General features: G+C 40.6%; 1 protein-coding gene and 1 long non-coding RNA gene across 2 annotated transcripts in view; one reads left to right on the top strand and one right to left on the bottom strand.

Annotated features, from left to right (window-relative positions):
• Window positions 1-5109: 5109 nt before the first annotated feature.
• LOC132664784 (uncharacterized) lies at window positions 5110-10116 on the top strand. The gene is made up of 3 exons (XR_009603833.2): window positions 5110-5228; window positions 6192-6315; window positions 10049-10116. It is a non-coding gene; the product is annotated as an uncharacterized LOC132664784 (long non-coding RNA).
• Window positions 10117-16532: 6416 nt separating this feature from the next.
• The window catches only part of XKR4 (XK related 4), a 431032-nt gene continuing 419893 nt past the window's right edge, over window positions 16533-27671 (bottom strand). The window contains exon 4 of the transcript XR_014136563.1: window positions 16533-23909. The gene's annotated coding sequence lies outside the window, so the exon portion shown is untranslated. The remainder of the gene's footprint in view (window positions 23910-27671) is intronic.

The following is a 27671-nucleotide window of genomic DNA, read 5'->3' as shown; positions in this document are numbered from 1 at the left end:
ATGGATCAAATAAATGATGATATATTCACATAGTGGAATATACTATTCAGCTGTTAAAAAGAATACTAGATCTCAACTATGTATTGACATTGGGAAGGTGTCAGTAAAATACATTATTGTGTTAAAATGCAAGTTTCAGAACAGAATATATAGTATGGGATATTTGTAAATATGCTAATATAAGCACAGACAACATTTAGTAGAATTCATGAGAGATTGTTACCATTAGTTACCTCTGATTGAGAATGAGTAGATCACTGGAAAAGAAAGAGGACTATTTCTATTCATTTTATGTTTTTTGTATGTTAATGGAAACCATGTAAAATATTTAGAACTGGGGGAAGAAAAATCTTGTGATTTAAACACTGTAAGCATCTACAAAACATTTGAAGCCTTATAAATTACTCACAAAATATTCTTTCTCTACTGATTTGCCCCTGGCCACTTAAAAGTAACAAAAAATTCTCTTTATTTTGAAATCTTATATTCCCTCATCAGTGCTTAGAAAGGATTTTTTTGGTGCCTCAGTAATATATATTAAAACATTGCAGCCTCAGAATATCCATTGGTTTTGTTTGTTTTGTTTTTAGGCTCTGCAGGCATATGTTTCATCTATTTTCTCATTTTTTTTCTTGAGGGGGTTGAAATATTGAAGGATTTTTTCTCTTTTTTTTAAATGAGGGAGATTTAACTATATATAGTTAAATATATATATTTTAAAAATATTTTTAAAATATTTTAAAATTTTTAAAATATTTTTAAAATATATATATTTAACTATATATAGTATATATACTATACATAGTATATATAGTATATATAGTATATATATATAGTATACTTATTTATTTAAATATATATATGTATATATATATATTTATATAGGGGAGAAAGAGCAAGAAAGAGGCAAAGATTAAAGTTAGGGTAGAATCCCAAGAATGGGTGGGTGAATAAATGCAGAGATTTTTTTTGCAGTGGAGAAAAGCAGCGAGAAATTTGACACATGATTATTCATCTGCTACTGGGGTTTCTGACAGCTGTCAGGCCAGATGAGGGGTGCCCGGGCAGGCCTGTGCTTATAAATGTCTTCCAATGGGCTGTCTGGGAAAAAGTGCCCTCACTGCAGTGTGATGTTGGTTTCTGTGGCAGTAATGCTCCCCGCCCCCCCCCCCCCCCCAGGGTCAATTTCAGGATACCGGTGTTTTGCATGCTAGAGATTTATTAATCAAAATTCTTTAGTTGACAGAAGTTGCTACCTCCAGCATATCGCCAGAGAGATAGATTAAGGCACAGCATAAACATAGTCCTTCATTCTAGTGTGTCGATTTTATGGGAAGATTTGGCAGAGAACGTGTTATTTTCATGTAAAACAAACACGGGTGTAGTCTTAGTCCTCTTGGGCTGCTATAACACAAGTACCATAAAGTGAGTGGCTTATAAACAATAAACATTTAGTTCTCACAGTTTAGAATAGGAAGCCCAAGATCCCACTACTAGCGGATTTGGTGTCTGGTGAGAACTCTCTTCTTTGTTCCCGGGGAAGCCATTTTTTTGTTGTGGCCTCATAGGGTGAAGGGGGCAAGAGGTCTTTCTCGGGGCTCTTTTAGAATGGTACTAATCCATCTTTGTGACCTGCTCATCCCCCAAAGGCCCCAACTCCTAGTACTACCATCTTGAAGGGTAGGATTTTAACATGAACTTTGGGGGGACACAAACATTCAGACCACAGCAGCTATATTATGGGGTAGAATATAAAATTTGATGGACCCCATTTCAACATAGTACTGGAAGTCCTAGCCAGAGCAATAAAAAGATACAAAAGACAGCCAGATTGGAAAGAGAGAGGTAAACTTATCTCTATTAGCAGATGACGTGATCTTATATATGTAGAAAATCCTAACGAGACCACAAAAAAGATAGAACTAATAAATGAATTCAGTGAAGTTGTAGGAAGCAGAATCAACACACAAAAACTAGTCCTTTTTCTAGGCACCAAGAACAATATAAAAAAAAAATACTAAGAGAGCAGTTCTACTTACAAGAGTATTAAAGAGACAAAATGCTTAGGAATATGCTTAATCAAGGAGGTGCTTGTACACTGAAAACTACAGAACGTTGTGGAAAGGAATTAAAGACGAATAAATGGAAAGACGTCCCGTATTCAAGGATTGGAAGATTTGATGTTATTAAGATGTCAATACAATCCAAAGAGATTTACAGATTTGATGAAATCCCAATCAAAATTTCAATGGTATTTTTTGCAGAAATAGATAAATCCGCTCTAAAATTTATATGGACTCTCAAGAGACTCCGAATAGCCAAAACAATCTTGAAAAAGAGCAAAGTTAGAAGACTCACATTTTCTGCTTTCAAAGCTTAACTACAAAGCTAGAGTCATGAAGAGTATGGCACTGGCATGAAGACAGACCTATAGATGGGTGAAACACGGTAGGGAACTTTCCCTTTGCTGATTCTCAGTGGTCTTGGGCTCAAAATAATCCATATGCCAAAGAGGTGTATTTGGGGATGGTGTATTCTGGTATACTTCAATTTGCAAGGTCAAATTTTGTTGTGTTGCAAGGTTATTCAGATACCTCACGTCCTTCCTTATTTGAATTTACGTAAATTAGTTGATTTGTGAGGGAGGTCGATCTGCGAATTTTACATTTTCTTGTAGTGTTTCTAACTATTTTGAAATTTTGTTGTCATGTACATAGGTTATTGTTAAATTGAACATTTTTTATCGACGTAAAATATCTCTCCTTGCCCCATATGTTTATTTTATCTGATACTAATAGAAGTCTTTCACTTCAGCTTTCTTTTTTATCATTGGTGCCGTATTGATCTGTCAATGCTTTTAACTGTTCTGTGTCCTGCAAATTCTGTTTCACTTGTTTTGTCGGTGGTGGTGGTGTTGTTGTCGTTCTCATTTTGTTTTAGTGAGCAAGTTAAATTTAATAATTATTTTGTGGATAAATTGTGTAGTTGGTCCTACTCTTGCCTTTTGTTTTGTGTTCTTCGTTTGTTATATGTTTCGCTGATTCTGTTTCACTTTGAACTTTGTTGTCCGTTTTTTTCTCCTAATTGGCTACCCATTAAATTTTAAGAAGACATTTATTTTATTTATTTTTTAAAACATGTTTGTTTATTTTGAGAGAGAGAGACAGAGAGTGCACATACATGTGTGAGCTCGGGAGGCTCAGAGAGAGAGGTAGAACCTCTTTGCTGTCAGCTCAGAGTCTGACGTGGGACTCAATTTGACAAACCACGAGATCATGACCTGAGCTGAAATCAAGAGTCAGACACTTAACTGACTGAGCCACCTAAGCTCTCCATGAAGATATTTAAGTCTAATATGTTTGTCTATGAATGTAAAGGATTAATCATTATATTTGACCCCCTTCCCATTTGGTTCAATCATCTGATGAAGATGAGACCCTCAGCAAGCTTTAGCTTTTATTTTACTGATTGCCTGTATTCAGAAGACCTATTGACTCTTTTTTTAATTTAGACATTCCACTCTCTTTGTGTCTCATTCGCGATTAAGGCATCCCAGCCTTCTGATTATTGAAATTTGTTTTTGAATCAGTCAGTCTGATTATAAATCAGAGATGTGCATTCATAAGAGTGCATGTTTTGGTAACTGCTCTTAAAAATTTTTTTTTTTAACTTTTATATTATTGAGAGACAGAGCATGAACATGGGAGGGGGAAACACAGAATCCAAAAGAGGCTCCAGGCCCTGAGCTGTCGGCACAGAGCCTGACACGGGGCTCGAACTCACGAACCGCAAGATCATGACCTGAGCTGAAGTCGGACGCTTTACCAACTGAGCCACCCAGGCGCCTCTGTTTTGGTATCTGCTCTTCTACTGAAGTCACATGCAGTTTTGACGTGCATTCGTTCTAAGTAAAGATATAAGGATATTCAATTCAGTGAACTGTGCTGGTGAAATGCCTCAGATCATACTCTCTTTTAAAACAATAACTGCAAACATATGTACATATGTAATTGACACAAACTGCAGTTATGTGAATGCAGTGGGAACCTGATAGCCAATAACTGAATGCTGCTGATTCTCTGGGGTCTTTAGAGACTCTTGCACATTTCAGGGTTGTGGAGTCACCCTGGTTCACCTTATCACAGGGCTGCCTCTGACTGAGCTACATGCAGTTTCCTAAATCTGCCGCCTCTTCTGCCTCAGGGACTTCGCACGTGTTGTCATCTCTGTGATGGAGTGCGTCCGTGAGAACTGGTTGGAAACAAACTGCTTGAAAGCTGTTTAATATTAAAAAAAAAAAAGAATAAAACATTAAGTTTCATGCTAAGATTGGATCAAACACACTGTGTTAGTTTGCTAGGACTTCCATAACAAAACACAGTTGGGTGGCTCAAGCAACAGCAATTTATTTTCTCGTAGTTTTGGAAGCTGTAAATCCAAGATCCAGGTGCCAGCAGGGTTGGTTTCTTCTGAGGTCTCTCTTGGCTTGAGATGGCCGTCTTCTCTCTGTGTCCTCACACAGTCTTTCTTATGTGTGTATGCATCCTTGCTGTGTCCAAATTTCTTCTTACATTGGATTAAGGTCCACCCTAAAGACCTCATTTTAACTTAATCACTTCTTGAAAGATGATTATCTTCCAATATAGTCAAAACTCGAGGGATTAAGGATTAGGGCTTCAATAGATGAACCTTGGAGAGACCCAACTCAGCCTATAATACATATCAATGAAACAGAGTTGGTGATGGGGGCTTGAGGATGAGGGAGGAAAGAAGAGAGAAGGTCGAACCAGACATTGATTATTTTGTGCCTTCCATGCACGGTCCTCGCCCTGCCCCATCCGTACCTTCAACTTGCCTAGACTACCCTTCATCTTACCAAGTGGTGTAGTCCCTGGAGAAACTCAGGTGTAAAAGGTGCTAGGAAGCCCAGAATTCTAGGTTGAGTTTAGGCATCAGTAAGCCAGGTGTGGCCATGCTCAAAATGAGGAAATTTGTTAGTGGGGAAGAAGCTGGCAGGTGCTTTATTTTGATAGAGGTCACGTGCAGGTTTCTTTCCAAAACTCCTCCCTACCTATTTTCTCATTAGAAATCAGCCATACACATGAAGGCCACAGCAAACCAGAGGATCCCATTGGGTATCTAGTCCCTGCACCTGTTCTCCCATCTCACTGGTCCTTCTTCCAGAGTGGCATTGCATGGAAAATGGCAAGAATCTGCATTCATTCTCTGTAAGCCCACTTGAATATATTTTCCAAAATATCATTGAATGTCACTTCTTTTTTTTTTTAAAGTTTTCATTTTTTTACAGAGAGAGAGAGAGGGAGGGAGAGAGAGAGAGTGCATGAGCCAGGGAGGGGCAGAGAGAGAGAGAGAGAGAGAGAGGGAGAGAGAGAACCCCAAGCAGGCTTCGTGCTGTCAGTGCAGAGCCCAGTTTGGGGGCTCAATGGCACCAACTGTGAGATGACCTGAGCTGAGATCGAGAGTCAGACGCTCAACTGACTGAGCCACCCAGGCGCCCCTGAATATCTGGTTCTGTTTAAAATTATCATGAGAGTCGATCTGTAAATAAAGGCGCTGCTGTTGGCCAAATGTGACTGAATTAAATTGACTTGATACTGAAGTACATATGAGGTGGTGAATCTCATTCGAAACATTTTGGGGATCAGCAGCTCCGAAATATAATACCTTTACCTGTTACGACATTTCCAGGACATTGTTTTATCTGCTGCTTTTTTTTTTTAAAATCAATTGCTGCTTTTGGCACAGACTTCCTAGCTTTCTAATTGCCCTAAATTTCTTTTCTTATTGAAGACATGTTTAACAATTGAATTCGTTAGCTTAGAAATTAACTAGACTTTTGTTTTTTAGCAACTGCCCATCATTGCCGTGCTCCCAAGGAGGTATGAATCCAAAGAAATCTGTAAAAATGTTATGTATCTAATTAGGTTCAGTGAAAAGAAAGTGAAATTTCAGACTTGAAAATGGAGGGCTGTTGTAAATTGCTAGAACTGAATTGTGTCACCCCCAAAATTCATATGTTGAAGCCCTAATCCCCGATGTGATGGTCTTTGGAGGTGGGGCTTTGCGGGGGGTAAGTAGGTTTAGATAGGTCATGAGGGTGGGGTCCTCAAGATGGGATTAGTGCCCTTAAAGAAGAGACCTGAGCTTGCTTTCTCTTTCTCACTCTCTAGGACTCAGAAAGAGCCATGGTGAACACACAGTGAGAAGGCAGCAGTCTATGCGCCAGGAAGTGGCTTCTTACCAGGAACAGAATCTGCCAACCCCTTGATCTTGGACTTTCCAGCTCCCAGAACTGTAAGAAATAAGTGTCTATTGTTCAAGTCCCCCTAGTCTACTTTGGTCTAGCAGCCTGAGCTAATGAGGATATAAGTATTCCTAAACAATGATCATATCGGACAGCACTCTGCAATGCCAAGCTTTCTGAACTTCGGGGTAGGGAAAGCTTTCAGTCCACGTAAACACTTTGTTCCTTATTAGCTCAGACCTACATGCCGACCAGTCTGTTTGTGCTGTCATGAGCCCATCAGCATCCCCCAAACAAGACCAAAGTAAAAACGTGAATCCCAACTTGGCGTTGGAATTCCTTTGTGTTCTATGTGTCTAGCCCTCTGTGAGGCACTAGACACGCGATGGTCGGCAAGACCCATATGGTCCCTGATGTTGCACTTACAGGCTTTTGGGGGAGATAACAAGAAAATAGACAATATGAGAACAAGTGTTCTGAAGGCGGAGGAACCGGATGCAGTGGGTGGTCCAGGAGCTCCTAGGACTGTACAGAGAAGCTGACATTAAAGGTGGTCAGGAGCAGGAAAGGTTACAGGACAGGAAGAGTTCCAGGCAAAGAACTGTTCGAGAAACTGAAATAATTCATTTGTGGCTAGAACACGAGAGATGAACCTGAGAGAGTTACCCTCATCTAGACTCTGCAGGGCCTTCTAAGCCACGGTGGTTTGAAGTTGTTTTAAGGGCACTGATGAACGACTGAAGTTTTATGACAAAGGTTTGATCATATTTGCATTTTAGAAAGATGGCCCTGGTTTCTCTGTGAAATGGATTGGATCGGAACAAGAAAACAACCAGTGATACCCGGTCCCTGGAATAATGGTCTAGGGCAGATGATAGAACTGGGCAGAATGTAGAGATTCTTAGAGGGTAGACTCACTTTGGTAATTGAGCAGACGCTGGACGAGGTGAGGAAGAGTGAGAAGTCAAGGGAGACATCTGGATTTCTGACAATTACATTTGGATCAAATAAAGGAAAAACATTACTGGACCTTTTTAGAAGGTCTGTGGGGACCTTGGGAGAGCCAGACTGAAGTGACCTGAGGAGTTAGTGGGAGATGACGAAACAGGGTTAGGTTGGGAGGGCCATTGTTCATTATGCTACTATTCCCTGAAGCCCACCACTGTCCATTTGCCACATAGTGTATGGCTGGGGGAGGGTGATGTGGGCAATACCAAAATATCACTTCCGGGCTGCAGGCCAGATGGACATCCAAAATGGGGATTCTGTGGATTGATGATATTTCTCATAATATTCTTCTAGGTTCTGGTGAGGTTGGGACACAGAGATCTTTGACAGGTCTTCACTCCTGGCATTCCAACACCACTGTGTTGGATTGGGGTGGCCCAACTTAGCAACTGCCTACATACCAGAGGCCCCAAATCACTGCTTATTGCCTTGAGTTGAATTGGAAATAAATATATGTCCTGGTTGAACATCTGGTCAACTAATTCTCTTGGCCTGATCCTAGGGAGGATTGGGAAGCAGCATGCTTTCCTCTGGATTCCCAAAGAAATAACACTATCTGCTCAGACAAAATTTGAAAAAGCCCTTAATTGATGAAGAGCCATTTCTGCATCTTATTGTTTAAGTTCTTTTCAAATTTGAATTGGTGTCTCATTGGGGTGCCTGGGCGTCCAGTCGGTTAAGCATCTGACTTGATTTCAGCTCAGGTCAATATCTCACAGTCGGTGGGATTGAGCTCCGCGTTGGGCTCTCCACTGATAGCCTGGAGCCTGCTTGGGATTCTCTTTCTCTCTCTCTCTCTGCCCCTCCCTCCCTCAGAATAAATAAACTTAAAAAAAAAAAAAAGACTGGAATTGGTATCTCAGTGGGAAGCTCCCAAGGGAAGAAATCCTGGGTAACTTTCTTGGGAAGGAGTCAAGTTATAGCCTCCAACATGGCTCCTTTTTTGCCCCGCCCACTTTCTCTGCCTACTGAGTCCAGAGATTGGGATTGGTCAATCCCACCCCTTCCTCTAACTCTCACCAGTCCTGATGAGGTTCCTTTATGGCACATGGGTCTCTCCTCCCGCCTGTCAGGAGGCCCCTCCATTCAAGTCCCCTACTCACTAATTCGGTGTGACCCCAGTCCACCGTGTTCACCGTGGTCTTGGCCTTTGCTCTCGATCGAGTGTTGCACGTGTCCCTCTGACTCAGTTTTGATTCTGTTCCCCTGAGGTTGTCATGAACACCCCCTGCCCTTGCCTATGCCTTGGTTCTCCATGGCCAGTCTGTATACTGCTGTGTAGCCTGTGGGCTTTCTGGAGAGTTTATGACTGGCATGATTCAAGTCTGATCATATAAGAAGATGGAAAGTAGTCTAAACTGGCTAACTAGAAGTTAAATAAAACCTTGACACATTTTTAAAAAACCCAAGAAAATAAAGTTTATGGTCATTTAAGTTTGGGGGAAAAAACCGAAAGTGGTCCAAACCACCCCTTAGTTTTTTATTTACCTATTATTTATTCATTTCATAAGTGTAGATTGGTGAGGCCGACATATCAGTTAGATGTGTGTTTGAAAGTTCTCCGCAAGATATTTTAAAACTGCTTAGAGACGAGGGCTTGAAAGAGGGATAGTTAGCCTGGGGAAACTCAAATAAAAGTCAATTTAGTGGCTGGAGTAAGAAATAAGAGCCAATTTAATAGTTTAAGGTGAGAAATGACACAGACGTGAAGCAGGACAGCTGGGACAGATTGGACACATTTCGAAGCTATAATCAAGCAGGATGAGTGGCAGACTTGTGGGGAGGAGGGTGCGGATTGTCGAAGACAACACTCAGGTCTTTAGCCACTGACGATGTGCCATTTGCGATGGTGCTGAATGAATGAAGAGAACTAAACGACACGAGCCTAATTCTTTCCATGTTGAATTTGAGGTGCTTCTGGAAAGATTGAGGAGGGAAGGCTGGTAAACAATCAAAGTGTGGAGGCAGGGAGACAGTTCAAGGCTAAGGATTGACACTCATAATCTATTTAGTTTTTGGGTTTTTTTTTTTGCTTATTTTTATGCTCTCAGATATGAAAACTAACCAGTCTGAGGCAGTTTTCAAAGATACGGCACACCATAAAGTTAAAAAAAATTTTTTAAGTGGGGAATTTTCAGAGTGGTGAACAGAAGTGGAGAACAGTCAGTGGAGAACAGAAATAGAAGTTTCGAAAAACTTAAGGTCCGAGGTGTAGACACACATACACACACACACACACAGGTGCCTTTACCTATTGCTAGAGGTAGGCGTCTCCGAGTTTTCTATGACCCACCGCAAAGTGGGAAACATTTGATTCGCAGTATTCCTAGGACAGAAGTGCTATTTGGGGTTATAACTATCCTTGGTACTGAGATTTGAAAGACAATTCTTCTGTGGGTTCTCATAAAGAGGGTATCATGTGATTATAGAGAACAGTATTCTTTTTTAAAAAATATATGTATTTATTTATTTTTGAGAGAGACAGAGTGCAAGTGGGGGAGGGGCAGAGAGAGAGAGGGAGACACAGAATCCGAAGCAGGCTCCAGGCTCTGAGCTGTCAGCACGGAGGCAATGTGGGGCTCGAACTCACAGACCGCGAGATCATGACCTGAGCCGAAGTCGGACACTTAACTCACTGAGCCACCCAGGTTCCCCTGTATCAACATTTTTAAAGGAGAACCATACGTCAACAGCTAATTGCATTTGCGTTAATACTGATATCTTGTCATGAATTAAAAAACGTGTCTGAATATATTGTCACTTTGTCTTCCCCAGAGGCTGGAGGAAGGAAGCCTGGCATGCAAGGTAAAGGTTTTCCTTGGAAAATTGTTTTGGATACCCACTGACATAGGAAGAATTATTGATGGAAGTCTCAAATGTCTAGGTCTGATCATGTAGCTTAAATACATTAAAAATGTAAATGCGTTAAAGTTGGTGCTGTACCCAAAGAATCATAATTTTGTTTAATGGAACTTCTTAATGAACCCTCCAATTAACCAAATTGTATCCTAGATAATTGAATACATTGCTTGCTACATATATTTAAACATTGGTTAAATTTAGAGGAATGTTTACAACATTAATGATCTGGATGTAGAAATCTCAATCTACTCAGTCAAAGACTAATTAGCCAGAGGGTAGGTTTTCTATAAAGGCTTGACCTAGTTCATGCCAGTAAGAGAATTTTATCAGCACATAGAATGTTTCTTTCCAATGTATGAGTAAGAAGAAACGGGAGGTGTTCAGTTCACCAAAAATAAATACCAAGTCGTTAAGGTGCAAGTTAATGAGAAGTGGGGCAAAACACATCCCTATTTCACCCACTGGAAAGATTCACCAAACAATACTTGATGGTCTTGATGTTCACAGTAGTTTTGCATAAGTCTCAACAGAGATGGACGTGTTGAGTTTACACAGGGTTACGAAGCCAAAAGGTAAGCCAAGGTCAATAATACTAACAATCTTAAGCAATTCCTGACACGCTTCTCCTGAAGGCAATAAAGAGTGGACCAAAATCAGTAGTGAAATAACTATACCAAAAAGTTCTGCTCTGCGTGGCAATTTATTCTGGGAAATCCATTCTTGAGTCATCAAAAAAGAAAATGGGAACATATTTCCAATGGCATATCTGATGACAAATAGTTCCAAAAATTTGGGGGAATGGGCACTCTTTTATTTTTCTTTAAATAGGGGCTTTATATGTCTGAGCCTCCCCAGATGGGTTATTTTTAGCAATCTTCTGTGCATAAGAGTAGTTAAAGCCTCAGGAGTGGCTTTGCTAGACCTTAAGGAAGATGAGAAGAGGGCTGAGGAAGGAACATCGAGAATTACCAACATTTCAGCATGAGAAGAGGAAGAGGTCCCACCCAGAGAGAGAAAAGGGAGAATACAGAAAGGCAGAAAGAGACATCACACCCCTACTTGCAGCCAGAAAAATCAAGTGGGAGACTAGTGCAGAGGCCATTGAACTTGGGAAGGAGCAACTTCTTTACATTGTCAGGAGTTAATTCAGCAGCAGTGGTTATCTTATTTGTTACTAAGGTGCCGCCACTGAGCAGGTGATTTCTGTACAGCCCTCACCACAACCACCAGCCTTCAGATGAGGAAAGTTAGGTTGCAAAGAACTTGATGAATCTGTCTATGATAATATTCATTTATTCATTCAGTAAAAAGCAAAACAAAACCATGATGTGATCTCTACTCTGAAGGAACTGACACTTCAGTTTTTCTGCTTTTGAATGAATAAGGAAAAGGGAAAGACAAGAAGACGAGGAAGAGGGGCAACCTGGGTGGCTCTGTTGGTTAAGCATTCGACTCTTGATCTCGGCACAGGTCATGAGCTCATGGTTTGTGAGCTTGAGCCCCACATGGGGCTCTGTGCTGACAGCCTGCTTGGGATTCTCTCTCTCCCTTTCTCTCTCTGGGTGTTCTTCCCCTGTTCATGCTCGCATTCTCTCTCTCTTTCTTTCTCTCAAAATAAATAAACTTAAAAAAAAAAAGAGGAAGAGAGAGAGGGAAAGGGGGAAAAATCGAAGTTTTGATTTTTGTCTCGCACAATTTTGGCGTGATGGCAGACAGAATGAAAATGGTCTCAGAAAAGATATGAAAGACAGGGAGAGGAGATGGAGTGATGTCCCATAAATGAAGTAAAAAGTAATGGATTTTGGGGCGCCTGGGTGGCTCAGTCGGTTAAGCATCTGACTTCAGCTCAGGTCATGATCTCACGGTCTGTGAGTTCGAGCCCCGCGTTGGGCTCTGTGCTGGCAGCTCGGAGCCTGGAGCATGCTTTGGATTCTGTGTCTCCCTCTCCCTCTGCCCCTCCCCTGCTCACGCTCTGACTCTGTCTTTCAATAATAAATAAATGTTAAAAAAAAAAAAAAGGCATGGATTTATAAAGCACAGTGGACATTTAAGCCCCAGGAAAAAATGTAGGGATGTCTTTTGGGGACAGTGGCAAGGATGCAAGTTGCAAATACAGATAGATTCTGATTTTCAGGAGAAGGGTCAGAGTTTATGTCTCTTGTTTGTCTGTGAGATGGAAAGGCAGTGAGGGTTCTCATTATGTAAAGGGTCAATGCCAACCAGTTTTCGGCAGGGCTGGTCATATATAGAGAATTGGAACCAGAAATGAAGATTTTAAAGACAGGAATAATTCAACTTAATCGTTTGGGTGGTTCTTGGCTTTTGATCCTCTTTTTTTTTTAATTTTTTAATATTTATTTATTTTTGAGAGCAAGAGAGAAAGAGACAGAGCATGAGCAGGGGAGGGGCGGAGAGAGAAGGAGACAGAATCTGAAGCAGGCTCCAGGCTCTGAGCTGTCAGCACAGAGCCCGACGCAGGGCCTGAACTCACAGACTGTGAGATCATGACCCAAGCTGGGGTCAGGCGCTTAACCGACTGAGCCACCCAGGTGCCCTGTGTTTTGAGCCTCTTACTCAACATGTAGTAGGTGCCACCGTGTTTTGGCTCTACTGAATAACCACAGTAGTTCCTTTGCAAGACTTCTCCAGCAGTCCTGGTTTCCTGCATGCATGTGCGTTCTCAGGGTGACCATTGCTTGTCTCTGGTCTTTTTTCACGCTTACTCCGATTGTCGGAAAAATGCAGACTTGTCCGAAAGTCTTTCAAGACCCGGTTACTGTTTGTAGACCTGCTCTGGGCACAGATCCTTCTGAGAAGCTTTCAGGTGCTGCCCTACGAGGGTGCGTCTTTCTTTTGGAAATCTGTCAAAGAAATTCAATGCACACCTGGAGTAGTTGCCAATCTCATACTCACTGATCAACCGGCATGTCGGACAGGACTCTTCTCAGGCGGCTGAGTATTTAACTAGTCAGTTCTCCTTTCAATATTCTTTGCCCGTTATGCCGCCATTTGCTGGATATTCTAATGTACTGGTGCATTTTTGTTTATGGTTTACCGGGACGCTTGTTTCTTTGTTCTTTGCTTTCAAAATGAAGTTTTAATAATTAATATTGTCGTTTAGTGCAAAAAAAGACTTTTTAAAAGTTATTATTTTTCGTTGTTATAGGATATTTCATTGTAAGGATATTCTGTAGCTTTTTCCAATTTTTCCTGTTCTAAACATCTTCGTATATACATTTTAGGATATTTGTCCAGTTTAGTACGTTCAGTATTTTTTTTTTAGTTGATTTTTGGACAATTGTATTTCTCCTTTAAGAGAAGTAATGGATATATGTGTATCTATGTATGTGTGTGTATAGATATAAATATAGATATGGATATAGATATAGATATATGTATCTTTCCTTGGTTCACTTCCTTATCAATTATCTCTCTTTTTCTCTCTCTCTTTAATGAAACTTAGAAAGTATTTCCCATCGGGGCGCCTGGGTGGCTCAGTTGGTTAAGCGTCTGACTCCAGCTCAGGTCATGATCTCGCGGTTGTGAGCTCGAGCCCCACGCCGCGCTCTGTGCTGACCGCTCAGAGCCTGGAGCCTGCTTTGGATCCTGTGTCTCCTCCTCCTCTCTCTGCCCATCCCCTGCTTGTGCTCTGTCTCTCCCTGTCTCTCAAAAATAAATAAATAAATAAATGTAAAAAAAAAAAAAAAGAAAAAAAAAGAAAATATTTCCCATCTCAGGTGACAGGAGCATACTATTTTTGTAGTTGAACTTTTCTCAGGGCTATATCTTTAATCTGTATGATCAATTTGGAGGTAAGAGGTGACCCTGTTGGTGAGCTGGTTATTCTAAGACCATCTATTGAAGAGGGCATCCTTTTTCTACTGATTTAAAATTATCATATATTAAGTTCATTTATATAAAATATAAGATTCTGTTTCTGAACTTTTAAATATATCCTTGTGCTGGTAGTACACTGTCATTGTTACTTATAACAGGTTGGGAGGGCAAGTTCCATCAATACTCTTATTTAAAAACCAAATACTTGATTACTATAATGCTTTTATTCTTCCAGATCAACTTTATAATCATTTTGTCAAGCTTTATAAAATATGTTTGCGGCTCTATTTTGAGTTGTATTTTGTTTCTAGATTAATCAGAGGCAAATTGCATTCTTCACCAAATTAAGTTTTCTAATTCAGGAATATGGTATATTTTTCTTTCTTTCTTTTATTTTTTTCGTGTTATTTATTTTTGAGACAGAGACAGAGCGTGAGCGGGGGAGGGGCAGCGAGAGAGGGAGACACAGAATCTGAAAGAGGCTCCAGGCTCCGAGCTGTCAGCACAGAGCCCGGCGTGGGGCTCGAACCCACAAACCACGAGATCATGACCTGAGCTGAAGTTGGACACTTGACCGACTGAGCCACCCAGATGCTCCTGGTATGTTTTCTTTAAAAAAAAAAAAATTCCCCTTAAATATACATGTTACTTGTTTTCAGATTATAACAATACCCACTCATTGTAGAGAATATAGAAAAGACACGAATCGCCCTTTCTTTTCCTCCTTGTTTTTGAAACCCAGGTAGGAAGTTGAGCTAATCATCCTCATGGCTGAGCTAATTGTAGATCCCTGGTCCATGGAATGCTCAGAGGAAGCTAACTGCTGTCACAGACAACCCCAACTGTCAGTAGCTCAACCCAGTAGAAGTTTATATTTTGCTTGCTTCCGTTTTGAGTCAGGCAAAGTGAGGTAAGGACTCTGTTCATCCAGGGACCCCACCTCCTTCCCTGCTGTGACTTCCTTCCCAACCCTAATACCAACCATGTATTTTTACATTCAGCACGTTACTATTATAGTCATAAGGAGCACTCTAATAAATTACTCTGAAAAGAAATGAATTTTTGAAATTTATATCATTGGTCTTTCTAATAGTAGTATCTTTCTATTTGATTTTGGTAGCAGTTTCTACACATATCATCACAGCATATGCTGTAGTTCCCTTTGATAAAGGAAGGCTTTTATAAGCCGCTAGACCTCTGGCCAAACTGTACAGAAAAACAAAATTTCCTTAAAACAAACAGACAAAAGAATATTTTAAGGAAAACAATCATATAAAGCATAAACCCTAATTTTGTAGAAGAACCAGCCATTTAGACACTTCATCTTTAAAACAATTTTTTTTAATGTGTGTTTATTTTTGAGAGAGAATGAGAGAGAGACAGACTGTGAGTGAGGGAGGGGTAGAGAGAGAGAGGCAGATACAGAATGTGAAGCAGGCTCCAGGCTCTGAGCTGTCAGCACAGAGCCCCATGCGGGGCTCGAACCCACGAACCGTGACATCATGGCCTGAGCTGAAGTCGGACGCTTAACCGACTGAGCCACCCAGATGACCCTGCTTCATCTTTTTTAAAGCACTTTTGTTCGCTGACAGTTTTTCCTTTTATTAATGTTTATTATTTAGATTTTTACCCTCTTTGTGATCTGAAACATCTCTGCTTTTATAGTGGTTCTAGAGAAACGTTCTGTAGCATGTTTCAGAAATAAACAAATGAAATACACTTAGAAATTGATATAGTTTCATTTTAAACTTATTTCAGATTTGACAGAACTCAGCTTCATTTACTTTCAGGTTTCAATCACTTTGTCTCGAGACTATGCCTGAGAATATGGCCTTCCGCCACCTTCCCGTCTCAGACCCACAACGACTGCTCTCTTCTTGCACTTAGAAAGAATCAGGAACTCAGACTTCTGTTAAAATGACCACAGTGTACTTTATTTAATGATTTTGGTACCTTGTGTTGCAATAAAATAAAAAAAAAAAAATCTACAAAATCCAAATATATAAAATTTCAAGTTTTCTTTTTTTTTTTAAGTTTTACAAGAAAAAATCATGTAACCAAGGAAATTTGTTCATTATGAAGCACTACTTTCCACTTCATTTCATCACAAATTGCAACTTACTTAACAGACCAAAATAACTATGGTTTTATAGTACATCAAATACACCACACACTGTGCTTTCAACTAGAGCACGTGGGACCGCGGCCCGAGACGGCGGCCTCCAGCCAATAAAGACACTCTTACAATCCAAACGCTAAAGGAATGTTTGGATACATGGAGTTTGAATATATATATTTACAGGAAGGAAAAGAATTTCGTAACTAGTTTAATTCTTCATTTCAAATAAAATTCCAAATACATTTGTACAATGTTTACAAAGTAAAAGCACAAGAACCGCCAAGGTTATCATTCGGGTCCAGGCACTGTGCTCGTCCTGGGGGAAATGTCTACACCGTTCCCTAAACACACACGTGGGGTCTCTCGGACCTTATTTCTCTAGTGGTCATGGGAGAGAGAAACACAGGAATGGCAATTTCGCACAATCAGAATGTCATGCAGAGTTGACAACAGGGAACTGAGAAATGATTGGTCCCTTCTCTTAGTTGATGCTCATCTGCCACCTGTTACATTTTCTTTTCAGAGATAGCTTTAACACAAACAAAAAAAAAATTGAACAGGGAAAGGAGCACAAAATATTTAAGGCAAATCAAGCAAATATAGAGCAGCTTTTCTTGGTGTTAAGTGGAGACGAATTTTCTTTCTTTCTTTCTTTCTTTCTTTCTTTCTTTCTTTCTTCCCCAATCCAACTCAGAAACAAACAAACAGAGTTAAGGACAAGCTGCCGAGGGTGGGTTTCTTCTGTCATATATAAATTTTGGAAAATTGCTTTGCACCAAGTATCCTTTTGAAATTTGAAATGAAAAACCTGTTGGTTACAAAGTGCATGGTTTCATGTTTCTAAATGAAAGGACGGTAGCTGAGGTAGTTAGATGTGAAAATTATTTACTGAAAATAACGCAGAATGAAGGACAAATGTCAGTAGTAAAAATCCTTGCCATTTGGAAGCGGGTTTATGTTGTGCAGTGGTTTAATGCTGAGCAAAACGCTCCTCTTGTTTACTTTTTATTTTTTTACTAGATGTTCGTAGTGACACCAGAATACTAAGTTGTATTTGTTTCTAGTTTGCTAGGGAGGGTGTCAGTTTCAGACAAAGTCAGTGTTCCCGGTAATTTTGGGGGTAACTCATGCTTTCACCATTTCTGCATGGAAGCTATAACCTAAAATGGCATCAGTGATCATTATTAGAAACGTCTGGTCTAAACCGTAAAAAGAATTCAGTAGAAACTGAGAAAAGAACCGGTAGGAAGGATGATGTCGCTCATACTCTACAACATTTTTTTTTCTTTTTTGTCTTAGCCCTAAATTCAATGTACTATTTGGTTTCAAAGGCATGGGAACGTCTGGCTTCCTGGTTGCCCTCCTTGCTCTGAGAATGGGAAAAACCTAATGTGCATGTTCCCCTATCATCTTGTGCTCCAGGTTACCAAGCTGTCTGGTAACTGAGAAGAAAAGCAGAGACAATTTAATAGAGACAAGATTCTCACCCAGGTTCCCCGCTCCTCCTGCCCTCTTCACTGAAGAGAAGCTTCAGGTGAGACCTTCAATAAGCAATTTACCGACAGCTTCATTTTTCAACCGTCCCATACCATGTGGATATGAAAGTTTTGCGATAGTAAGATGCGAGGGGTAAGACTGGATGTAAGCAAGTTGGCAGGCATTCCTTTGGAGCAAGAGAATTTTCTGCCACATGTTTATGGGACAGAATTTACTGGAAGTGACCGTAAGAGTTGACAACTACATTTATAAAGCATCACGTATGTGATAATTACATAATGGCTGGTCCACGGCAGTACAATCACATGCATCTTTGCTAAAAAGTAGTTCTCTAAAAAAGTCTTCTATTTTGGGGAAGACTCTAGGGCCTTCCATGTGGGCTGGAAAGCCTTAAGAGTGAAGTAGGGGAGGTTCAAACTTCGTTTTCCCCGCAATTAGATGCATAGCTTCTGTCTAATAACATGTTGTCTCCACCTGTGTGTTCATCTCTTTGGTGAGGAATTTCATTTCCATCACTTCAAAGAGTTGTCCAGCTACTACGTTTAGATTCTGTTTTGTACCTTGGTGGTAAGCCTGCCAGTGATGCCTTCTCTCCCAGCGCCCCCCTCATCCTGGCCAGCCCCCCTAGAACGTGCCACACCGTATCTTATTTGCATGTCCCTGAATCCAGTCCTGTTAACTTCAGTTTTCTTGCACAAAAACAAACGATATGGATATTTCCCTTCAGGAACAAGGATATTCTGATGCACTTTGGGTTTGAAAAATATTGATGCGTGGAACTTGGGGGAAAAAAGTCAGAGAAATCCAAATCATTTTGACTGGCTTACTATACTCATATTTTGAGTCTAAAAAAAAGGTGTTTGTCTTAAGTCTGGCATGGCAACATAAACATTTTTTTTTAATGGATCAGGCAATTGCCTAGGTTAAATTCATGCTCCAGAAAGCTTAATACCATGCATTAGAAATGTATAACCAATGTGAAATTTTAAGCTATACCACTGGCAACTAGATTGTAGAATCCAGAAGAGATTATGTTGAACGTGTCCTTTATGTAGTTCTAGGCACAACATGATTTTAAACCCATTTATCAAGATAAACTTTCTGAAACCTTATTTCGTGTTTTTAAGAGCATGCATTTTTTTTTTTTTTTTGCAAAGGAATATAATTATTAACTAAGGGCACAATGACAGTATTTATGTACATAACTTTTCCTTGTGAAGTCACAGCATTAAGACATTATCTGAATTGTTAGTATAGTTTAATGGGTATATTCCTACATTACAATATTACTGCCACAACTGAAAAATGATAAATATTTATAACCCCAAATTATGTTATTTAGCACTAGTTCTTATCCAGACTAAATATTTAAGTAAGAAAAAGCATGTGACTTTTGGGGGAAGTTGTACAGGATGTTCTCTATGGTTGTTTCCCCACCATCTCCTGTGTCCTATAGTTGAATACTCAGATCTATTCATGTATGAGGATACATGTATATCAATATATAGCCGAAGCCCTTGTGTAAACACTTCTCTGAAAATCTTAAAATTTATTTATAATCTGAAAAGAAACCAATTCAGAAGTTCCAGGCATAAATAAGGCTTTACATTCTTTTATTGGGTAGTAGAGGGAGGGATGTGTCATCTAAGAGTCAAAAAAGAACTTCACCGGAAACAACACAAAATCTAATCTCAATATCGATTAAAAATTTTCCCTCCTGGTAGTGGGTTCCAGAACACCGCTTGGCAATCGTGAGTCCTGAACTCAGGTATCAGGCAGGCATTCTGGAAAATGTAGTTTGGGGATGAGGCATGCAAACTCTTTAGGCATCAGAAGGAGCCCAGTCTTTTGGATATATTTAATAACTCTATCATAAAATTCAGCTTGGCTACGAGGGAAATCGTCCTTCCGTACGAAGCTTCTCAATGTTTGTATGAAAGGAATTAATTTTTGTCATTAAAAAGCTGATAATTAAAAAAAAGAAAGTTCTACATAGACCTTTGAAGAAAAAGTTTCACTTCTGCTAAGTGATCACAAATACTCGTACTCTCTGCTTGGTGATTTATTGCTGTCGTGTTACTAAGCTGCCTCCACTTCCCCTCCTGTAGCCTATTTCAGGGCTGCGCACAGGCCTCCTTTGCGCTAACACCCCTACTCAAGTGCCGGCGCACTTTACCAACTTAACGCATCTTCACAAAATCACTATGAGGTAGGTAGATAAAGATTATCTCTCGTTTACATATGGGAAAAAGGAGGCTGTGGGCGAGTTTCTGAGGCTGAAGGGACCGACCAGGAATGAGGACTCAAGGGGCGCAGATGCTAGGCCCCTGTGTGTTTCCACCGCTGGACCATGGCCCTTCCATCTTCTTGTCTCCAGAAAGGAGTATACTCCATAGTGTGAAAGGATACCGTTTCGTAGAATATATTTAAGTATAATTACAACAGCCATTATATTCAACTCAGGGACTTTTAGTTTTCTACCAAACCACAAGTTCCATTCAATTATTACATAGTAAAAGATAACTGGAAACAAAACAAACCAAAACACCTAAAATTTCTGTAGTTGCCAACTGATTGTCGCCTCTTGGTTGCCAGTTGACTGAAACACTGAACTAAATATCCTGTCGATAACATGAAAGTAAAAAGATTTGGGAAAAGATCTGGTGAAGTCAAAAATCTCAAGGAAAAAGAAAAGCAAAACCAAACCGGGTTGGTTTGTACACCTGCGACAGGAAGTGGCGGCGCGGTGGTCGCGAGGGCTTTCACAGGTGGGGGGCTAGCAAACTGGGTCAGCCATTCGAAGGAGCGTTTTCAAAACACAGTCAGCACAGAGCAGCGACACCCAGTGGCTGGAGGCCCTTGCTACACAGGTGGAGCATCCAATTGATTTCGGAAACGTCTGCATGTGACGGGAGGAGGGACCCAACAAGGACATGGGCAATGCCTACCCCACGAAGTCGTTCTAAGTTGGCGCTGAAAGGTAGCATTTGACGCGATCAAAACGCTAAGAATGTACAAAACATTTAGATTTTTCTCTGGAAATGCTCTCGTGACCTTTCGATCGCGCTCTGTGTGCCTGCTTACGGTCAGTGCCTCGGAACGAGTTCTGCAACATAAACTCACAGAAGAGAAAATCGGTCGGAATAACTTGCCTGTTTTCCTGTCCAGCCTCAGAATAGAAAATGAGCACCCAATTTGATGAAATACACACACTCACTAGTCCAGAGCCAAGTCAGATGAAACAAGGAAGGAAACGTCCCTAATTAGTCACAAACACAAGAGTCATACGACTATCTCAAACTTTCTTTCTGGAGAGTGAACTTTCCTTTGACATTTTCTCTTTTTTTCCGTTTTCTGGGACTACAAAGACAGCACTACTCTTCCACTGTGTATAACCAGTCAGTCCTTGGCAATCAGAACGACATCAATAAACCAAACCAAGTATGCATTTTGTATAATTTGGGAAAAATAGCTTTTACTTCTGTCCACACCGCAACATGCACCACGAAATAACTGCACTGAGTAGTTTAAATGATTTTTCTGCTTCAAAGATCTAAGAAGTCCTTGCAATGGAAACTTCCTAGTTGAAGAATAAAAAGTTAACGACTCTGTATTTCCCTTGAACTCTTCTGTCAAGTAGACTTTGTGAGCGATTAAGACCTACATGAAGAGCAGAGGGGCAAGTATAAAAGGATGGAAAAGAGCTGGATAAAAAGTTTCCTCGGCAGGAAGGAGCCAAGTGGCAGGCCTCCAGAACCGGCTCGGTGAGGGAGGTCTGTGCCTCAATCACATCGGAATACCCACCCCCCCACCCCCCTACGACAGCCTCCCAAACCTCTTCCACTCTTGGGTGTGCCAAAAGTAAATAAAAAAATCAAATAGCATTTGCTCTGCATTATTTATTCCTCTTTGCACAACAAAGAGATTGTTAGCAGCAGAATATCACCAGCAACAGATTACTGCAACAAGAAAGTTAAATGTCATTACCTACAACACCTGAGCATTTTCTGTCTATCGAGACAACACCAGACTACCAGATGAAAAACCGTATCATTCAAACATCTGGATTTTCCCAAGCAGCCAAATGTTTGACCTCACCAAGACCAAATTTACTCCTTGAGTGACCTCCTTCTTCACTTTTCATTGGGATATTGGCATTCATGTGGGCAGTCTTTATTTTTTAACAATGCCGTTGTGTCTGTTTCAATTTGGTGAAGATGTGTCAGTAATCATCCGGAAAATTCAGATGTCGAAAGCCCCTAAGTTAAAGGAAACTTAGTCATGAGAAAAAAAAAAAATCAGAGCGTTAGGGCTATCAGTACTCTAAGTGGTTTCGTGTATGGTGAGAAATTGCTTCACTGTCCACTCTCTTTTCACTTCCGTTATTCCGAAAATCATTCTCCCAAAGTTATGTTTCCAATTTGCGGGTAGAGACACAGACTTGGAACGTGGAAACCTGTTTTAGTGAATTTGAACACGGAGGCTCTCGTGACGTCATGACGTATTTACAATGGGATGATGAGTAAGGCCATAGTAACCCTGAATCTCGTTGCTGTTGAAATGAGGGATAATTCAATGGTTCGTGTTCTACGAGCAAGAGTACTTACAATACCTTTGAATATCTCATCTTGTAATCCATCAGAAGCTCTTGGCATGCAGAGCTAGTTAGCAGCATAGGGGCCAATGACCAAGGAGAGCTGTTCCCTTAGAGACAGAGTTAGTCTCAGACATGAAGCCCCTGGCATCTTCTCTGTCTTCTGCCTTGGCCCTTCATATATGGATGTATCTATCGTCATAGTTATGGAATAGCAGGGGGCTACCTTGAACCTCTGCTCTCTAAAAAGGCAAATATTCCTCATGAGCCACTGGTAGGCGTCCTCTTCAATCACCTTCTGTCCCAACACAGCTTATAGCCAGTCTCACTCATGAGCCTTGCTTAAGAGGAATGTTTATTGCTCCCGGGTTCCCCACGGTCAACCAACTCATTGTAGGTTTCAGAGTTGCTTTGTTGCCCATTTTGGCTTTGGAGTTCAGGAAATCAACATTTTCTTTCACGTACTAGTTTCCACTGCCTTGCAATTGAAAATAAGTCACACGGTGGTAGGCCAGTTTTTGCCATTAAATGTCAGTGCTTGAGCCAAGAGCTAGTTCTGAAAAATGACTTTTGTCATCGTGTTCAGCAGGATACTGGAGCCCATAACTGAAACTATCGTTCAGTAGCTCTTGGTACATCTTGGAGATAGTCACCAAGATGATCGCTCAGGAAGGAGAAACATCCTTGAAACACAAGAAAAAGGATCCTTGCTTCTTTTTGTAAAAATGTTTCCGTTAGGGTGCTTATCAGATAAATCTGATGGCTTTCACTCATTCATCTGGGGTTCATTCCTAAAATTGCTCTACCAAAAGGTCAGACAGAAACTTTATAAGAACAGACGGATGCCCGACTCTTGCAGACTCTGGAACTACCATCTGAGGTACATTCCTTCTTCCGTTACAGCTCAAACCTTTCTTGGAAAACAGAGAAGCAAGTGGGAAAGAACCGTGATTTTTTAATTGCGAGATTACCTGTTTACTTTGAAGCAAACACTTAGGCAATCAAGAATCTCAACTTGACCATCTTCTAGCTTGTAACCCAGACGTTGCAGGGTCTCAGAAGGAGCAGGAGAGCCAATTCCACACAGTCGCCTCGGTTTGAAACTTGCCGGGTCACCACCCAGGGAAGGCAGGAACCAAATTACTGAATAGTTCCATCCGTGCAGATTTTTACCTCCGAAACTGAATTACAGATTCAATTTTTAGAAATTGGTTTTCACACTGCTGACGACAGTAGCCTCAACAAATGAAGGGCGGCCACTGTACTCAGGTCAATCATTAAAGAGATGACACTGACATTTTTTTTTTCATTTCCAAACACACGTAGATTTGTATCCATTGCACACGAGTCTCTGTGACCCAGTACCTATTCTCCGAGCTACACAAGCCCCAGGAATCCATTGACTTTTTTCCTTTACTATCTTTCTTAATTTCTTTCTTTCTTTCAAAGCAGCGCTTCCCGGAAAAAACAAATGAAGCGGATGAATATTCATAGCATGAATGATGAGGCAGCAGGTAGCACGAATTCCTTAGTGCTCCTACTTTCACAGAGGTCTTTCTCTTCAGGCCTGGGCACAGCACGGCAGGAAGTGCTCTTTCCGACTCACTGATTAATTTCCCCTTGCTTGGCTACAACATTCCAAGTCAAGAGTTTGCAAGATTAAAGGGTCTGTTGCATTACTTAACGCAAATCACCTTCGGTAAAGCTTGACAAGTTCCAAGATGTTTCTGTAAAAAAAAGAAGGGAATCGATACCATCAGCAATATACACCTTTGTGACAGTCGAGGCTCACATTTCTGAGTGACTGGCTCGTCCCCCTTCCCTTTTCTCGTAGCGCGAGAGATTTAGTCGTCTTCACGGGGCACCGAGAGCCTCTGATTCGCACCAAGGGAAATGTTTCACCCCAGACTTCAAAACGTATTCCAGCGATCCAGCTTAATAAGGAAAGTTGAATATTTTACTTCTTTGAAAGAAGGATATGAAATGACAATTCTTTGACCAGCTGACAGATCTCCTTCGGTTACCTGACGAGTGCTACTGCTCCTAATCGGAATAGAATAAGAACCTACAGTGGTTGGGGGGTGGGGGAGGGGGATAGAAAGCCCGGGTCAAAGGTTAATTGCTAAGTTAACAGCAGTACCCCCACACACCCAAACTGCCGTGCTCCATTTCCAGAATCACGATGGATTGAAATGCTGACGTTGAGTGAGACGTGTTCTACTGGTTTGTAACCAAAATAGGAATTTCTCACAATGAGAGAAACCTGAGCTATATTTCCAACTCACTTAAGGGTGTTGTAGAACTCACTGATAAATGAATTACTTTGAAATAATGAAGAGTGTTGATCTGATACAACTCCATACCAGAATGCCACTAGAACAGTTAAATTAAATTAGCTCAAACGCCCAGCATCTCCATTTGTTAATATTTGTAGCACTTAACTGAAATAAGAATTTGATTAGTTCCATTTTAATGCAAATCAAGCCATAGAGAGAGGAGAGGGTCACCAGCTTAATTTGATAGATGGGAGTATAATAAAAACACGAAACCTTACATTTTCTGAAATTCTAATAACAGCGTTAGGTGACAGGCTTTAATAACAACACAAGAGAACATTTTGTGTTGGTACTGGACTGGTAATATTTGCACATCAAGTTGATTAATTAGTTTTGATGTTGATCTGTTTTATTATCAGGATCTTTGCTCTGCAAACATCGTATCAGTAACTATACTCTTCTTGGCTGGTGCAACGGCTGAGATAGCAGCGATCGCGGTAATGGACTACTCTTGGTGGCATGAACCTAGAAATCCTACCTTAGACCTCCCACCATTATGAGGTCAACTGTTTTATTGATGCTTGATGGGACTCACCAAAGAATTCTTCGAATTATTCTGTGCTCATACAAATTAATATGTGTTTTCTCTTCCCTTAAAGAACAAATGGGTTTAGGCATTCCCTGACTGGAATTATTTCACTTACAGAAAATTAGTTATGCAAGTTAATAGTTATCTTTAAACGATACACCCCTTACATCTGTGGAAAGCCAACCACTTGGCCATATTGCGGGGAGAGACTCAGTTTGGGTGCTATGCCAGCACTGAGTATCCATATGAGGTGAGTCTGGCCGTCCTGACCCGTGAATGTAATGTTGCTCTTCTGGGCGCAGGAAGTATGGCTTTCGACCAACCTCTCAGGTTGCAATAGCCGAGTTTTAGGCCTGGAAATTTGTTATTTTTAAAAAACTACTTTGCTGGAACCATGTCGTATGCACTAATGAAGGATGTTTCCTGAAGATTATTAGAAAAGTCTTCAGACATGTGAGAGGCATCCGAATGTCGTGCATCTTTTCTTTAAATTTTACTGATTTGAGTGTTCTCTACACCCAACATGAGGCTCGAACTCATGACCCCGAGATCAAGAGTCAGATGCTCCACAGACTGAGCCAGGTCGGTGCCCCCGTCATGCCTCTCCTTTAAAGGAATTCGGATATGATTGTTTTGAGTCAAGTGCCATGTGCCCAAAAAGTGTTTCAACTTCTCTCTGCTGCGCTGTGACCTTGATTTAAAGACATCCAGTGTTGGAGAGGCACAAAAACCAATTATAAAATTACTTTTCTCTTTATAGATAGTCAGCCATTGTTGATTTATCTTTATGTAGATATCATTACCTTCTGTTTGTCACTGGATGTGGCACTTGTTTGCTGTGAGGCTTGACATCATATAATATGGAGGAATCTATGTGTCTTTATTGCTCTGGTGTAGAATGAACTGTAGATATTACACACAGAAGCTGTGCAGTAGAGCAAAAAAGAGTTTAAGTCAGAAGACTCTTATTCTGCTACTAACAACCAGAGCGTAAGCTGCTGGAACGTGAGACCCCTTCTGTACTTGGCCTAGCGATGCTCGTCCTGTGGAGCATGCTTATGGGACAGATAATTGAAGGAATCCTGATTACACAAATCACCTGATCTCTTTGGACCTTGATTGTCTCATCTGTAAAAGAAATGTATTGACACAACTCTTAGGTCTATTTTAGACACTATTTTCTACAAAAATTAGTGACTTCTAATTTGTCAGAAAGATCTGCTTAAATCTTACCAAAGTAGGAAGAGAGAAGATTGTATTTTTCATACATTAAAGTCAGATTGATCACTGCGTCGTCTTCTAAAATAAACACCAAGATTGAGACAATTTGGGGTTTATTACTGGCTACTTTTTTAGCATCGATTCCAACAACATCGCTTACGACTTAAAATACAATGTCACTGAATGGCTTTTGACTGTCCTCCTGCAGAACTCAGACAGGTTACATCAAAAGTGAGGAAGGAAAGGGCACGTCAAGTATTTTACAATAAGTTCAACAAATGGTGAACATTTGCTTTATTCTTTACATCTAACCTTTCACTCCAAGGAAAGATTCCTCAATTTATATGATGGGTCAAGCCAACGGCATAATAGTGTCAAATTTTGGGAACTGCAAGGCATACAATGTAGAGGAAAATTATGGCAATGGGATAGAATCATGTCACTTCAAAGGTCTGTTGATCTGTCTTTCCTCCCTTCCTCCCTCTCTTCCCCTTTCCCTCCCTTCCTTCTTGCTCTGTTTCTTTCTCTCTCTGGGTGTCAGAGTAAGTACTGGGGTTTAGTTATTTCTCAGATGACAGCATAGAATGACATGTATAGAATACAAGAGAAGAACTATCAGGTTAGCGTCTATTTATCTCCTCCTTAAATGTACAGTAGGGCCATGGAAGAGGACAGTTGTCTAGAATGGAAGAATAGCACTTACCTATCTACCATTTTTATTTTTAACTTTTCATTTTGGAAGACCTCTTTGACTTCCTAATGAAACTTGCTCTGGGAAATTTCATCATCAGACCATGATTTTGTTTCACGTGAAGGCTTACCAAATCAGAAGTAGATTTGGGTGGGAAAATGTTCCTTGGTCCTCTCAAAAAATCGGCAGTAGTTAAAAAGTGTTACGAGTCGTGTTCAATTCTCAGCTCCACGGCTTCCTAGCTGTGGGAACTTTGGCAATTTTAGTATCGCCGAGCTTAAGTTTTGCCATCTGTAAATGGTACTTAATTCATAGATAGTTGGGTGGATTAAGTGAAATCGCACAGGCAAAGCTCTTTAGCACAGCACTGGGTACACGGTAAGCTCCCCGTCGTGGTAAGTTACCGTCAATATGGGGAACTGAGCTGCAAGAAAATCTAAGGGTAACAAAAATCACCGAAGCAAAAATTGGAGTTTGCCAAGTGTTTCTGACATATTATGGTCAGGATACTATTTGTGTGAGTAAAATATTTTAGCAAAAACAATTGGACATTTCAGGGACATCCAACCATCCCTCACGGAGCAGAACATAGGCCACAACAGGTTGACTAAAGTTTTCCATTTCTGGATTTGACCATGGCATGCGATATAACAGAAGTCTGATTTCTTTTCTTATGGAGTCTAGAGAAAGAGCTACAGATGGATGATCAAAC

This window comes from Panthera onca, chromosome F2 (assembly GCF_046562875.1).
Source record: "Panthera onca isolate mPanOnc1 chromosome F2, mPanOnc1 haplotype 2, whole genome shotgun sequence".
NCBI classification, from domain to species: domain Eukaryota; kingdom Metazoa; phylum Chordata; class Mammalia; order Carnivora; family Felidae; genus Panthera; species Panthera onca.
The sequence above is the reverse complement of the archived record's forward strand: the minus strand, read 5'-3'. Positions and strand labels throughout refer to the sequence as shown.